The sequence below is a fragment of the Xiphophorus couchianus genome, chromosome 4 (genome assembly GCF_001444195.1).
Source record: "Xiphophorus couchianus chromosome 4, X_couchianus-1.0, whole genome shotgun sequence".
In the NCBI taxonomy this organism is placed as follows: domain Eukaryota; kingdom Metazoa; phylum Chordata; class Actinopteri; order Cyprinodontiformes; family Poeciliidae; genus Xiphophorus; species Xiphophorus couchianus.
In genome coordinates this window covers 14,969,030-14,982,532 of record NC_040231.1, presented here as the reverse complement: position 1 = coordinate 14,982,532, position 13,503 = coordinate 14,969,030, and the positions used below count along the sequence as shown (strand labels likewise).

Sequence of the window (13,503 nt, the reverse complement as noted above, 5' to 3'; positions counted from 1 at the left end):
TAAATGGTAACCTATTGTTGAAGAACAGACTGTAATGATTGTTTGCAATATTTCAAGTGGATTTGCATTGTGCTACAATATAAATGATAGAAAATAAGGCTTAAAATTGACAAAACGGTGTGTGATAATAAGTAGCTTGTGGAAATTTATATATACAGCTTAGGTATTATGTTAAAATGTATATTTTTCATACTTTAAAAGTCTAAGTTTACCTCCTACGGCAACAAAAGAGCAGATTAAAAAAATGATGATGGCAAGTTTTTATAGGTTTTAATAAAGAAACATAAATTAACTCTATATTAAGACATTCCACATATATGTGAAACTTTAACTGCTGTGTTGTAAAAAAAATAAAATACTGTTAATAAAATGTAAAAGGTTTATCCACAGATCACTGTGGTTCCAAAGGGTCTTTAGTGATCCCATCAACCGGTAGCGCACTTTGATCTCATTATGGCTGCTTTCTTGGTGGTTTTAGGGGAAGTTGTAGACTTTTGCATGATACCACAACATTAAATCTGTGTCTGTGTCACGCCAGTTTCTGTTAAGCAGGTTAGGATTCCTCTCCCTATTTTAATGAAGAACGTGTTTTAATGCTGCTCTATATTTTGACTCAAAGACTAACTTGCAGGACCCAGCGAGTTAATACACCTCTCATTATCAAGCTCCTCTTTGGCTGGACATGGAAATAAGCAAAACAACCATTCATTTGTTAACTGACAGATAGCTTTTTTTTGTACTCATCATGCCCCCTAGGCCTTCTCCACAAATTTTACACAGCTCAGCTCCAGAACCAACTTTCTAATTTTATTTAAGGTGTCTCACCTGCTTCCAATTTCATCAGAACACAGTTTGTCAGCTCTTTCGCATCCTTCCTGTTTTGCATTGCTATTTGTGAATGTGTGAAAGTTTTTATTAGCGTTTTACCTTGATACTCCCTTGTTCTGCGCACAATGCTGTTCCACTCTGAACTACCGGTCTGCAGAGTCACAGTATCTCTATGACCTGTGTGTACTGCTGGAGCTGCTCTGTTTACAGGGAGACACCTGTGAGGCTGTCCTCATCCTGGGAATGGCTGGAGATTTATTACCTATTGATACACACCCCTCCCTGAACACACCCCCAAAAGACACCCGCAGTACATTGTTGACTCATGAATTGTGCAGCCAGGAGCCCATGAATCATTCTCTTAAAAAGAATATTCTTTCACTTCTCTGCACACCTTTTCTGTGATTTCACATCCTCTGTCAAGTAGATAAAGTACTCTTTGTGCAGCCAAATACAGAAACAGTGTTTTTCACTGCCATCATGTGTTTTCTCATTGGGGAGGAAATGCAGTGAATTGATGATGGGTGTTTCGCCACTTCTTGTAAGTTTGCCCTTCATTGTCTTGTTTTTAGATTCAATTAGTAGCTGTGTCACCTGGTGTCCACACTTTTCTCTCGCTCTGGGGTGTTCTGGTTGAAGTTTGGATATCGCCCTCATGTATCTTTTTCTGTTTTCCTCTGCTTCTTTTTATTTTAACCTTACTGAACAAGGGAAAACACTTGTAATAGTTGATGTAAATTTCGTTTTCAAGATTTTTCCTTCACCCCACACAATATTTAAAGCTATAGAGAGCTACAGTTGCACTCTGCAAGTCCATCATTGAGATTCAAGACTACTCCCCTCTTGGAGTGGCACATAGTGTGAATGCAGACTTGGTTTGGAGACACAGCGAAGGTTCTCTGACAGACGTAATAAAAATAAACCTGCCTGTCTGGCCTCACTTCTCCATTCATCAACCCATCTGAGTGAGCCTTCTGGGCTGGTTCAGCCTGAGAAACTCCATTTGTCACCTGCTAAATGTTGCCAATGTGCTCGGAGTCCCCCACTACTTGTGTCCTTTGGAGAGAGTGGCTGTGGGTTTTATTTATGTTTTCGGAAAAATACACAAAAGGGAGAAAAATTAAGAGGACCAAGGGGCTCTGAGTTTTGACATTTAGCTGATTTATATGTAAGTTGAGCTAGCAGAAAAAAGGCCTATTTTTTGTGGCTTTTAATGTTGGTTTACCATCTTATGACATCAAGTATTTAATCAGAGAAAACAGAAACTTTAAATGGTGAATACAAATTACTCAAAAATATCAGTGAATGCAGATTATTATTATTAGTGATCTGTTTTTAGCATATGTTTACCTTTCTGTGTTGTTAGTCTGGAATTTCTCTCTTTGGTTACATTTCTTCATACACCAGCAACTTGAATTGAAGCTACTTTGTTCAGTATAACTCTACATTAGCATTAACTTCTATGGTGATCATTCATAAAGTATAGTACAAATGAAGGAGCATTAGTCTTAACAACTAAAAAAAAGAGACACATTATAATTTCTGAAGCTACAAATAATAGGTGATCTGACATTTTTATCAACAATAGAATCATACATTATTGATATCTAGAGTTTACATGAGATTGCAGACACTAAGGCAGAACAGAGCAGCCATTTTATACCAGAGTCCCTTCCCAGTGTTTTATGATAAATGTTCTCAAAGTGCTTTGCATTTTACCCAGAGCGCACATAAACTACAGGGCAGCTAAAGCCATAACTCTCCAACGCCCACTCAAGCAAGCACTTTAAAGAATCTCATTCAGAGTCTAAATACGTCTTCATTGTCAGACCCTGTCTTCCTGAACCAAAAAAAATAACTCTTAACATATCATTCTCAAAGCTGATAGAATTACAATTTAAAGTGGGATTTTCCTAAGGTAATGCAGAATAATAAATTAACATATGGCAAGCAATTCTTCTTAAAGTTAGAAATACGTAAGTGTCTCTAACAGTAAGTGTCTGCCCATGTAATCATGTTCAAAGCTAGTCTTTTAGTCTTGGCTTCAGAAGTCACCAAAAGTGCTATTTTGTAGCAAACATAATTTGCAAAAGCTGACTGCCTAGCACGTCATGTTTAAAGGAGATGTTTTATGTTACAGCAGACATTTTACATGACTATTGTGACAAATATAAGCATGTTAATATAAAGTGAGGGCAAAGGTAAAACCTCAGTGCAATCATTCATCATGTGGGATGTGTGGTTAGAGGTCATATGACCTGCAGCTGCAAACTGAAGGCATCAAACTCGTGCCTAGTGGTTAATCAATTATTTCATAAACCCACACGTAAACCAGTTAAGGGTTTGTTGAATGAAAAAAACCCCTCAATTGTCAATTTTCCCACTTTCCAAATCCATGTAGAAGAGTTAATCAATCAATCAAATAGTTACAACTAACTAAAATATAGTACAACCATGTGAAAATGAAACATTTTCAACACAAATGAACAATACATGTAAATGTTAGTGTAATTAATTTAAAAAAATAGCACGAATAAATATAAAATAAGGTTTGACAAAGTTCTGTAAATCAACCTTTCTGTAAAGTTGTCATGCTTACTAGTGCTATCACTGGTTTCCCGCTCAAGTAAGACTGAATATGAAATTAAATTCTTTGAATGTTGCCTAATCTGCTGTGACATTCTCTTCCACCCCACAAAAAGGCAAAATTCATTGAAAGGCAGCCTTAAAACCATATGTGAAGTATACATATGGTTCCAGAGCTTAAAGAAAAGTATCTGAATTTGTTAATAGCTTCAGATGTATAAAACAAATGAATAAACATTAGCAAGAACTGTGAGTAGAGTTTAGATTGGGCTTTAAAACAATTCCACTCGACCTGAGATCGTAGACACGTGTCCAAACCTGATCCAACCCGACAAATTAGCTCTAATTAGAGTCACGAGTTCAAAGTATACTCAACATATTTGTTTTTTACTGCTACCAGTTTAATAATTTTCCAGACCTCTGACTCTTCTGTCTGCTGACATATTAGTGTAACTTCCAATTTTTTAGCTTTTGTTTGACATCTCCCAGCTCCATTTTGTTGCCTGTTGTAACAGCTAGGTCAGGCAAGTGCAAATCTTTTGGGATTTGTGATTGGCAGGAGTGGAGAAGGGTAGGCAACATGTGCGCTGCGCTTGTTACAGGACGATTAACTTCTGCACCTTATTTCATTTATTTTCTGACCAGGGTAAACTACGTCCTTCTCTATTTAGACTAGAATAAGTAGATTAACACATCTTTATACCATGCAGTTTTGTTTATGCTTCTCTCTGTGGTTTCTATTGTAGGCTTATTAAAAACGCACCACAGAAGCTCGACACTGCCCGACCATCAAGCATATAATTTTGGCCCAGCCCGAATTTCAGGCTGGGTTTGGCTGGTGCTATAGATCTAAACTCTAAAATTGAAGCAAAACTTCTGCAAAGTGATGAACAAATTAATGTTTATGTTTGTTTGAGCAACAATGAGAACTTTGTACAGTGACTGACTTATATTTTTTATACCTTTAGTCTTGAATTGTTTTATTAGAATTATTGTTCAACTTCACAATAAGTTTTTTTTACATCAGAATTTAAATTTGACACAAAGGATTATTTTGACAAACATAAACAAGCCTTTTCTGTCTGAACTCTGCAGTCCAAGAAATGTTCTTCTTTTCCCATTTGCTTAAACAGATTTTCAACTTTTGGCAGATTAATTTGTCACATAAAATGTGTAAATATATACATTCAGTTTTAAATATAGTCTTGAAATATTCAGGTAATGTACATGAGTAAATAAGGAGAAATGTCTCTGTAATTTCATAGTATATATTTTTTTGCATTGGTGCAATAAATATAGATGCTATTTCAGGAGTTTTCATTTGGAATGAACAGGAGGGGCGTAGTGGCTGAATTAACTTTCCATGGATGCAGTTACACTGTAATTTACAGGGATTAGTGGCAAAGCAGAATTCAGACAGTCGTATCCTCCCAACAAATTTCCCTAAAGATCTATTGAGGTACTGTTAAAAAAACAAACAAAAACCCCCCCAAAACTTCACTGGACTAAACTAAACTCATGTCCTCATTAAAAAAGTAATTCACTTTGTCTTTTTCACAAGCCAATTGCCTTCAGCTCATTAGATCTACCTGCTTTAGTTTAATGTGCAAGAGATTGTGAAGATAAAGTCTGTAGATGTGCTAATGATAGATGTTGGTCATGTTGACGTCACATGGTTTTACGCTTGGGATTCTGTCTGGGTCAGTTTGTACCACGATTTCCTGGTGGTTTTTGGATGACTAGTCAACATGGTGAGGAGATCCAGAGGCCTGTGGAAATACTGACAGAAGTGCAGTCCATTTTCTGTCCTCAAACTCAAAGAACCTCAACTGTGCTTGCTTAGAGCAGTACTGTCCTGAAGCCAAAATTCTGGAGTTCATTTCAGCAAATCTATTCGTTTTGCAAAAACAAAAAAGAAAAATTATCATTCTAAAGATGTTCAACCTTCAAAACACCCTTCAGTGGTCAGATTCTCATACTGATTCCTAATTTCACATTGTTCTCTTGGATTGTGAAAGTCTTCCAGCTTGCCAAGAGTGTTTGAGTCGTGCTATCTGTTGTAGAGAGACAGATTTAGGGAAGGATGTGTGGGAGGAAAAGTGATGGGCAAGTAAGGATTTAAACAGAACAAAAACAGAAGTATAAGAAATGGAATATTTAGCTTTTTTTCATACCTCATGGCTCAACTTTATGATTCTTAGACAACTGGGCAGACTTTTCTGGACAAGTATACCTTTATGCTTTACCATCTGCCCATTTAAAGATGAGTAGGTCATCTTGAATTTAAAGCAAGCTATTTTAATTGGTACTTGGATGATACATCATGTGAGACCCAAATAGATTTTGCATAATGACTAGTGCTTTAATCCCAGGCACAGCTTGTTTTTACACAAGCCAATTTTGACCTTCTTTGAGGCACAGATGATCCATAGAGATTAGCCCTTTAACTCTCCAGACCTCCGGGACCCTATCTGGACTTGCTTGAAGATCAGAAAACATAGTATCCAGGAAACTGCTTCATTAGAGTTCTACATGTACAGATGAAAATGATTGATTATTAGGTTTTTAATGAGCAGGAGAGGAATTTCTAACATATTTTGGTGATGCTTTTTGCTTGTTTAATTGAAAACACAGACCAACATATTGACGAACATCTGAGGGGTACTTTACGCCACACAAAATCAAATAATGACTGAACAAAAGTTCAAGAAAAATCCTATTGTTTCTGCTCTAACTCTAAATACCCTTGTTCCCCGTCTCCTCTAACTATCCATGCCCTCTCTGAATGCCCTCTCCTGGGACCTGAGGGAGCCCTTTAAAATGCCCCACTCTCTCTTGGCAAGGTTGTATTTCTTCATTAGTCCCTCTGGGGGCTGCCAAAGTCCCAGAGGATGTCAGAGTACATTAATTCTCATAAGGACATGGGTCCTCTCAGGTGTGAATGGCAGCCAGCAGCTGTCGACAAGGCTCTCGCAATCCTATCGCAACTCATATATCACCCACTGCACGCACACATAGATGCACACACATGCGTGTGCAAGCGTACGCAGACATTTATACCTGCACAAAGATAGCAATGAGCGCAAAGGGGGAAGAAGAAAAAAAAAAGGATAAGCAGAACACACACAGAACTGCTGTTGAAAGAATCATCACACACAGGGAAAGATTTACACTAGAATCACTGGTATATGAGCACATCTCAATTTAGGAGGTGACCCATGATAATTACAAAAGCAGCCATATATCTTAAAGTCTTTAGGGGGGACAGAATGCCGTCTCTGCTTAATTTTCCGTGTGAGTAAATTTGCTTGGCGCATTTAAAGAGCCTATGTGTTTGCCTCATACCACAGAGCACCAACCACCACAGGGATATAGCACATCATTTCTGTCTCCATGTCTTTTTCTGTGTGTCTCTCTGTTCTTATTTTCCATAACATTGCAAGTGCTTCACCAAGATTTTTTCTTGAGTAATTATTTTAAGTAATTCCTCCCATTGAGGTTGTTATTGCTCCCAGCAGACGTGTAAACAAACTACTAATATTTGCACTGTTGTCAAAGCTGTGAGATGTCCCACAAGACAATGGTTTTACATTATGAAGGTTTGCCTATTAAAGCCATTCGTTAAGGTCTTCACTCCTGAGAATGGGCAGCTCTGGATGTCACAAAATGAAAGAGGTTAGCCTCGGAACTGAGCTGGTAATTACTTCAGTTTGTTATAGAAGACTTCACACTGGATTCAGACCTGACAGATGAGCCCTAATCCTCATGTAAACCTAGACAGAGCTGCAGAGCAGTGGAAATTGCCCTTTCTGCTTAGAGCACTGTGTAAACGTTAAAAGATATGATGGGGTAAATTTAGGGGGGGTTTATGGTTTGTGCATGATGATTGCTCCTGCCTATTATTATTTTGTCATGCTGTGATTATTTTGTCATCATGAGGCCTTATTTTCCACAGTGAATGGTTGTTCCATGAATAAGTAACTTTTGCTCCTTACCAACAACTTAGTTTTACTGTGTGGCTGCTCTGTGCTGTTCCCAACTGTAGACAGATTCAGTTCAAAATAATAAAATAAACTAATGCTGAATTGCAGTTTCAACCTCTTTTGCTACAAACAGATCTTAAACCTGCATAGGTTTTAATGGAAGTCCAAGTGTAATTTGTTTATCTTGCAAGTCAACAGCATCAAATGTCAAATTTAGAGCAGCAGCAATGCTCTGTTTTATGTGCACTGCTACAAGAACAACATCAAAAAAGGACAGTTACAAAAATAATGTATGCTGACACACTGATGAAAGGCATTTTTTTCCAAATCAAAAACCTGAATGTTAAAGCACTCACTCCTGTATGATCAGACACCCAAGGAACTCTAAAACGCACACCAAAGCACAATGCAATTGCTAGCACAATGCACATGATGCTATGGATGCAACCACAGCAAGCAGTTTAGATAAGTGGAAAGTATGAATGCCGACACATCTTATCTGTTATACCACTCACAAGTCAAAATATATTATTTCTACATTGCATCTTTTTTGAGCTGTGGTGGACCTCTATAACTCCTTCCCTGTGGTGGCCCTGCACCAAGAGCTACTGAAGGAAACAACACAAAAACCTTTGAAGACTCTGAGCACAACTTCCTTCTTCACAAAATATAAACAAAGATGGAGTGGCGTCATATTATTGTATGGTAAAAGACCACGAGACACTTCTCCTGCTAGTGCTACACTCGCACATTTGTTTTTGTTATATTTAACCAGACACTATAGTCTGCTTCCTGCTTTTGTAGTGGTCCATTTGGCATTCACATATGCATTCGGGCTCCCTCCAACCGAACCGAGACCTAGGGTTTTATGCGGACCAGTTTGCCTTTTTTGGTCAGCATCAGTGTTTGATTGTGCATTTACACATCCTCAAATGGACAATACTTTTTTTTTTTAGCAAACAATCTAGAGTTTGATTAAAGTGAACTAAGGAAGGATGGTGTGAATGCACCCTTTGATTTAGTGTTAGGGTGTATCCAAGGTGTCTAAATGTATAAATGTATTTGGATCACAGATTGAAATCCGCATTTGAAGTCTGCTGAGGCAAAATTCATTGAAAGTGTGCTGCACCAGGATATGAAAATGTCAGGATACTGCTGTACTGGTTTGATTTCAGTTCTTAGTTACATTCTGGCATCTACATTTGCGGTGGCCAGAGGTCTTTATCCCCAGTTTCCAACTAAACTTCCACAGAAGGAGGACCTGCTCTGCTTTAGCAGATGTAATCTAACACTTCCAACATTATCATTAGTCAAAAGGTTTCCAGGTAATTATGTTCTGGAGGGAAACCCCCCCTAACTTCCTCCGGCAAAAACTAAATGTTCTCATAACCACATTTGAAACTTGTTTTATGTGATTGTTTTTTTTTTTTTGTAGAAAATATTTGGTGTGTTGAACAACTCTTTGGACACTGGGTCTGTTCATAAATTTCAGTAATTACCATGTTGCTGCAGAGGGTGGGGAGATCATGCATACTGCGTTGAATCGCTGTATTTACTGATTTATATAGTTTTCAGCTTTTTACTGCACTTGGGGATCTATGTCTTGACAGGCACAAAGTAAATAACATTTTACTTTATGTAGTTACTTAGATGTTTAACTCTGCAGCTGTTGCAGCATGAAGTTGTTCATTTCAGTTTGACTTTCTCTTCCTTGTACTGTTGATCTTTAAAACAGTGGTCCCCAACCTTTTTATTACCACGGACCGGTCAAGACTTGGCAATTTTGCTGCGGCCCAGGAGAGGGGTGGGAGAGGAACCGTCAGATAATGCTTCTGCATATTGGTGTTCCCGCTAAAGACTTTTTTTCTCTCCCTGATTTTCCCTTTACTACAATCTTACAACGTCCTGCAGTGTGTGGTGCGTTACGTGGTGGTGTGTTGAATATGCCTGATCTAAAATCGAGCATATTTAACATTGTCTTGGCCCGATTAAAGCGCGGTGATGTAAGCACGGAGGGGAATCCCAAACAGTTGGCATGGTGCAACGGAAATGTTCATTACTATCTGTAAAGGTCATTTTTATATATGTTTATTATAGGTGGTTATGTTTATTCAGTTAAAAATGTTAACTACGAAAAAACATAACTCACCTCCAAATCATAGAGCAGCAAATAGAGCGGCTGCTCCCGCCATCTTTTATCAAACGCCTTTACTTTTGGTTACGTCTTTTATTGCTTAAAATGAGACCACAAACTGTCACTGCTGCTTTTACATTGTCATCCGTGTTTGATTATTCTAAATTCACGTATGGTAAGTTGGGGGTTTTACTGGATTTTCTTCTGGAATCGGGATGTTGGTGAGTGGAATTGGTTCGTGTGGTGTGTTGCTCCTGCTGTGTGGCTGGACACAAGAACCGATTGAACCTGTTGTACTTTGATCGGCTCGTGTCGTGCCATGTGAACCAGACCTAAAACTCACAAGCTCTATTCAACCACTGCCCTAACGCTCTCTGACTCTGGTCGCTATGGTAACATTTACATATCCCTTCAAAATAAGATAAAGATGCGCCACAAAAACTAACATTTTACTTTCATGAAAATTTTAATTCACGATAACGACTAATGGGAGCCCTGAGCTTGTTTCTCTGCAATGAGACCCATCTGGGAGTGATGAGAGACAATGACACCCGAAGTGTTGCTTATGCACAGGGTGCTTGGTCTCTACATGGCGAAGCAGTTTGAAGCTTCATTGCCTCATTAACAAGCCTGTCACCATATCATGCAGAGCTTGGAATGTGGGAATCACCTACTGGGATAAATCCACTCTCCTGTCTCTTCTCTGGGCCTTTTCTCCTTCTCAAAGAAACTTTCCAAAGACATCTGATCTGTTTCTTACTCATTTTGCTGCTTGTGGAATCAATGTTGGCGCGCAAGATGTAACCGAGAGAATCCGGTTAAAGGTTTTTCAAAATAAAAGATCCTCCAGACCCAAATAATGCATAAAACAGAAATATTTAATTATTTCTTTATTTTTTGCGCGGCCCGGTACCAATTGGTCCATGGACTGGTACTGGTCCGCGGCCCGGGGGTTGGGGACAGCTGCTTTAAAACATGTAGATGAGTCAGTTTATTGAACATTTTGCCACTAGTATAAGTAACACATATTTCCCAGCGCTTGGACATAGTCACAACTTTGTCCACTGTGAATCCTTGGTTGATTGTTGTAATAATTATTCAATAGATAAATTATTGTAAACCTCTTTTACTTCGGCATCCTGTTGAGGTTGCTAAGTTCCTGGATTTTGTGTTTGTTTGAGTGCTCTTTCCTCTAACAGGATCTTCTTGAGAGAGCTGGGCAGCCCAGCACACCTGCAGCTGATACTATCAATCAGCAGACAAACAGCTGTAGAACAGTCACTTTTTGCTTGATGGCCCCACATTATTGGTTAGAGTCAAGCCTTGAGTTTTTTTAAGTCACGATTATGTTCCAAGTTGAATCCTCTGGAAGAATTTTTCATGGTTGGATTTATCTTTCCTTATCTTTCTCTGCTAAGGTCAGACTCTCTCTTTCTTTGCAAACAGGCATCGGCCTCACCCTCACCATAGATTCAGCTACAAGAATGCCCACAATTGCTCCAAGTCAAGCTCCAGACCTGACAGCCTTCCCACTCTCCCCACCATTCCTCCACGGACACACCAGGATCAAAGCTCTCAGCTCTGGTTCTTCCCTCACATCAGAACAAGTAAGATCAGCCACACTTTACTATTTCACAGTCTCACTATTCCACATCTTGGATTGGATTGAACTTTGTTAATCTCCCTAATACCTCCCCCTGAACACCTACAATCTCATTTATTGCAAATAAATCACAATGAACTGCTTCCTCTTTCCTGTCTGCATGTGGGGCAGGAAGTTGTCTCAAAACTTGACAGCAGTAACAATACAGCCATATTCAACAAACTAAATACTTTATGATGAAACTCATTTGTCAGATTGTAAGTACTGAAAACAACCTTTACTTAGGTTGGCCACTTTCTGTAGGCTCACATTTCTGATTGAAACCTGTTTTTCATTGGTCTGATGTAATATTTAATCTTAACTGTCATGTTTTCATTAGCTGTCAGCTGAAAATAATTAATAGGAGAGGCTTGGAAACCTTCGTTTGTCATTATAAATGTATAATGTATTGCAAGAAATGAACTTTTAAGTAATATTCTAATTGACTGTGTTGTGTTAGACTGTGTGACATCCACTTATCTGTGATTTTGTGGACCAGGTATGATTGATTTTTTTTTTTTAGAATCTAGATCAATCCCTGGTTCACCATATGTAATACAGAATCAAAGGGGCTCCCCACACAGCAAACTGAAACAATGCTACCATTTTGGCTCAAAGTTTTACTTTTTTATCATGAAACTTTGTTCTTGTGTTCCAATGGTTAATGGACCGTATTTCCCAGCCACAATGATCTGCCACACCTTAGTCGTCATCATTCTTTGCTTTCAGTGTACGTGGACAGCCCAGGAATTTTTCTGCATTTCATCTGTGCAGTGAAGCTGGTCGGTCTGCATTTAAACTCAGGAAAAGGAAAATCAGTGACCAAATTAACCATGTACATGCCTCGACTTAAAATAGCTGAGTAATCGTTTGTGGTAGTATGACTTTAACATGCTTGAGATTTAATTTGTCTTTGGACTGTTTGTTCGTATTTATCATTCACACAGTTTTTTATGACTAAGCTATTGTTTATAAAGGGTATTGATGGTATTTGAGCAAAATTCAGGCAGTGGAAAAGGCCTTAGAGGAAATTTGGCATAGTTGCTGGAGCAAAGGTGTTGTAGGTGTTTTTTTACTGAGGCCAAAACTATTAGTTTTGGTGAGGATGAAAAGGTGAGGATGAAAGACCCTTCCCAGAAGTTGGCTCTTTACTTGTACTCTGAGAAACACTGAGGCCAAACTAGTTTGGCCTCAGTGTTTACCTTGGTACTCTTGTGCAGTGTTGGTAATACTTTGGCCCATGATCTAGATAACACCGTGATGTGACTTGGTACTCCTATCAAGGTGTCCTAATCAAGTCTTTCTACCTCCTTCCACACTGTCTTCCCTTTTCTACCTCTATACAGGACCCTGTTTTGACATAGAAGCCCGTGTTAAGGATGGGTAGAGTAAGGGCCAGTTGTCTTATTTCTGCTGCTTTTTATCACATGTGATCATGGTTAGAATACTAACTGCAGGGCCAGGCAGCTATATGTTGTTTTTTTACTTTGGAAGTAGGTTTCTTTTAGTATACACATCCATCTTCTATACCTAAAATTGTGTTCCTCTGCAGCCTGTGTATACACAGGCCCATTAAAACGATGGAGCAAGTGAAGCAACTTCTCCCCCCATATTTAAAAGCATGGTAACAACTTTTTGCTGTCTCGTTTTTTTGACCCCAAAACATAGATCACTTAGGAAAATTTCTGCTACAACAAAACATTTAGAGTACCAATTTCTAACTGAAGTCGTTCAATCTTATGGACAAGTCCAATCCTAACGACAAGGTCATTTGTGACTCTTCTGCAATTGTGAAAAAGGTAAGAAAGTTTGAATTTTCACCAAAGAATCAAGCCATACGCTCACTGCATAATTCAACCAGATTTGGCAGTATAGTCAATACTGAGCCTCATGCTTATGGAAGACTTGGCAATTTCCATTTATTCATAGTTTTTACTCTGATTCATGTGGAAATGTTTTATCATACAAGCATATATACATTGAATACATGAAAGTTTTTAATGTTTCCAGTTTTTTTTTCTTTGAAAAGGCTTAAGAATGGTTGAAATAAAGCTGAAAAACTGATGTTTTGCTTTATTTCCTCATCTGTTTTTTTTTTTTTTTTAAATTCTGGTCATACAATAGAATTTATCATGAAGCAGAATTATGTGAAACCTCATAGTTGTTGACCACATATTTCACCTTGACTCTGCTATGGCAACCAAAAATACAATTTGCTATGATAAAATACATATTCTTGCAACTGTTTGACAAAGGACATGTAACTCGTCTAACACATGATGATGTACTCTGCGTGAAGGAACACTTTCAAAGAGTGTAGTTCACAGCCT

At 38.3% G+C, this 13,503-nt stretch overlaps 1 long non-coding RNA gene across 1 annotated transcript in view; it reads left to right on the top strand.

Moving 5' to 3' along the window:
- Nucleotides 1-11,341, top strand: part of LOC114143540 (uncharacterized) — a 59,142-nt gene extending 47,801 nt beyond the window's left edge. Inside the window, exon 3 of the long non-coding RNA XR_003595268.1 lies at nucleotides 10,978-11,341. This is a non-coding gene — a long non-coding RNA (uncharacterized LOC114143540). The remainder of the gene's footprint in view (nucleotides 1-10,977) is intronic.
- The last annotated feature ends 2,162 nt before the right edge of the window (nucleotides 11,342-13,503 follow it).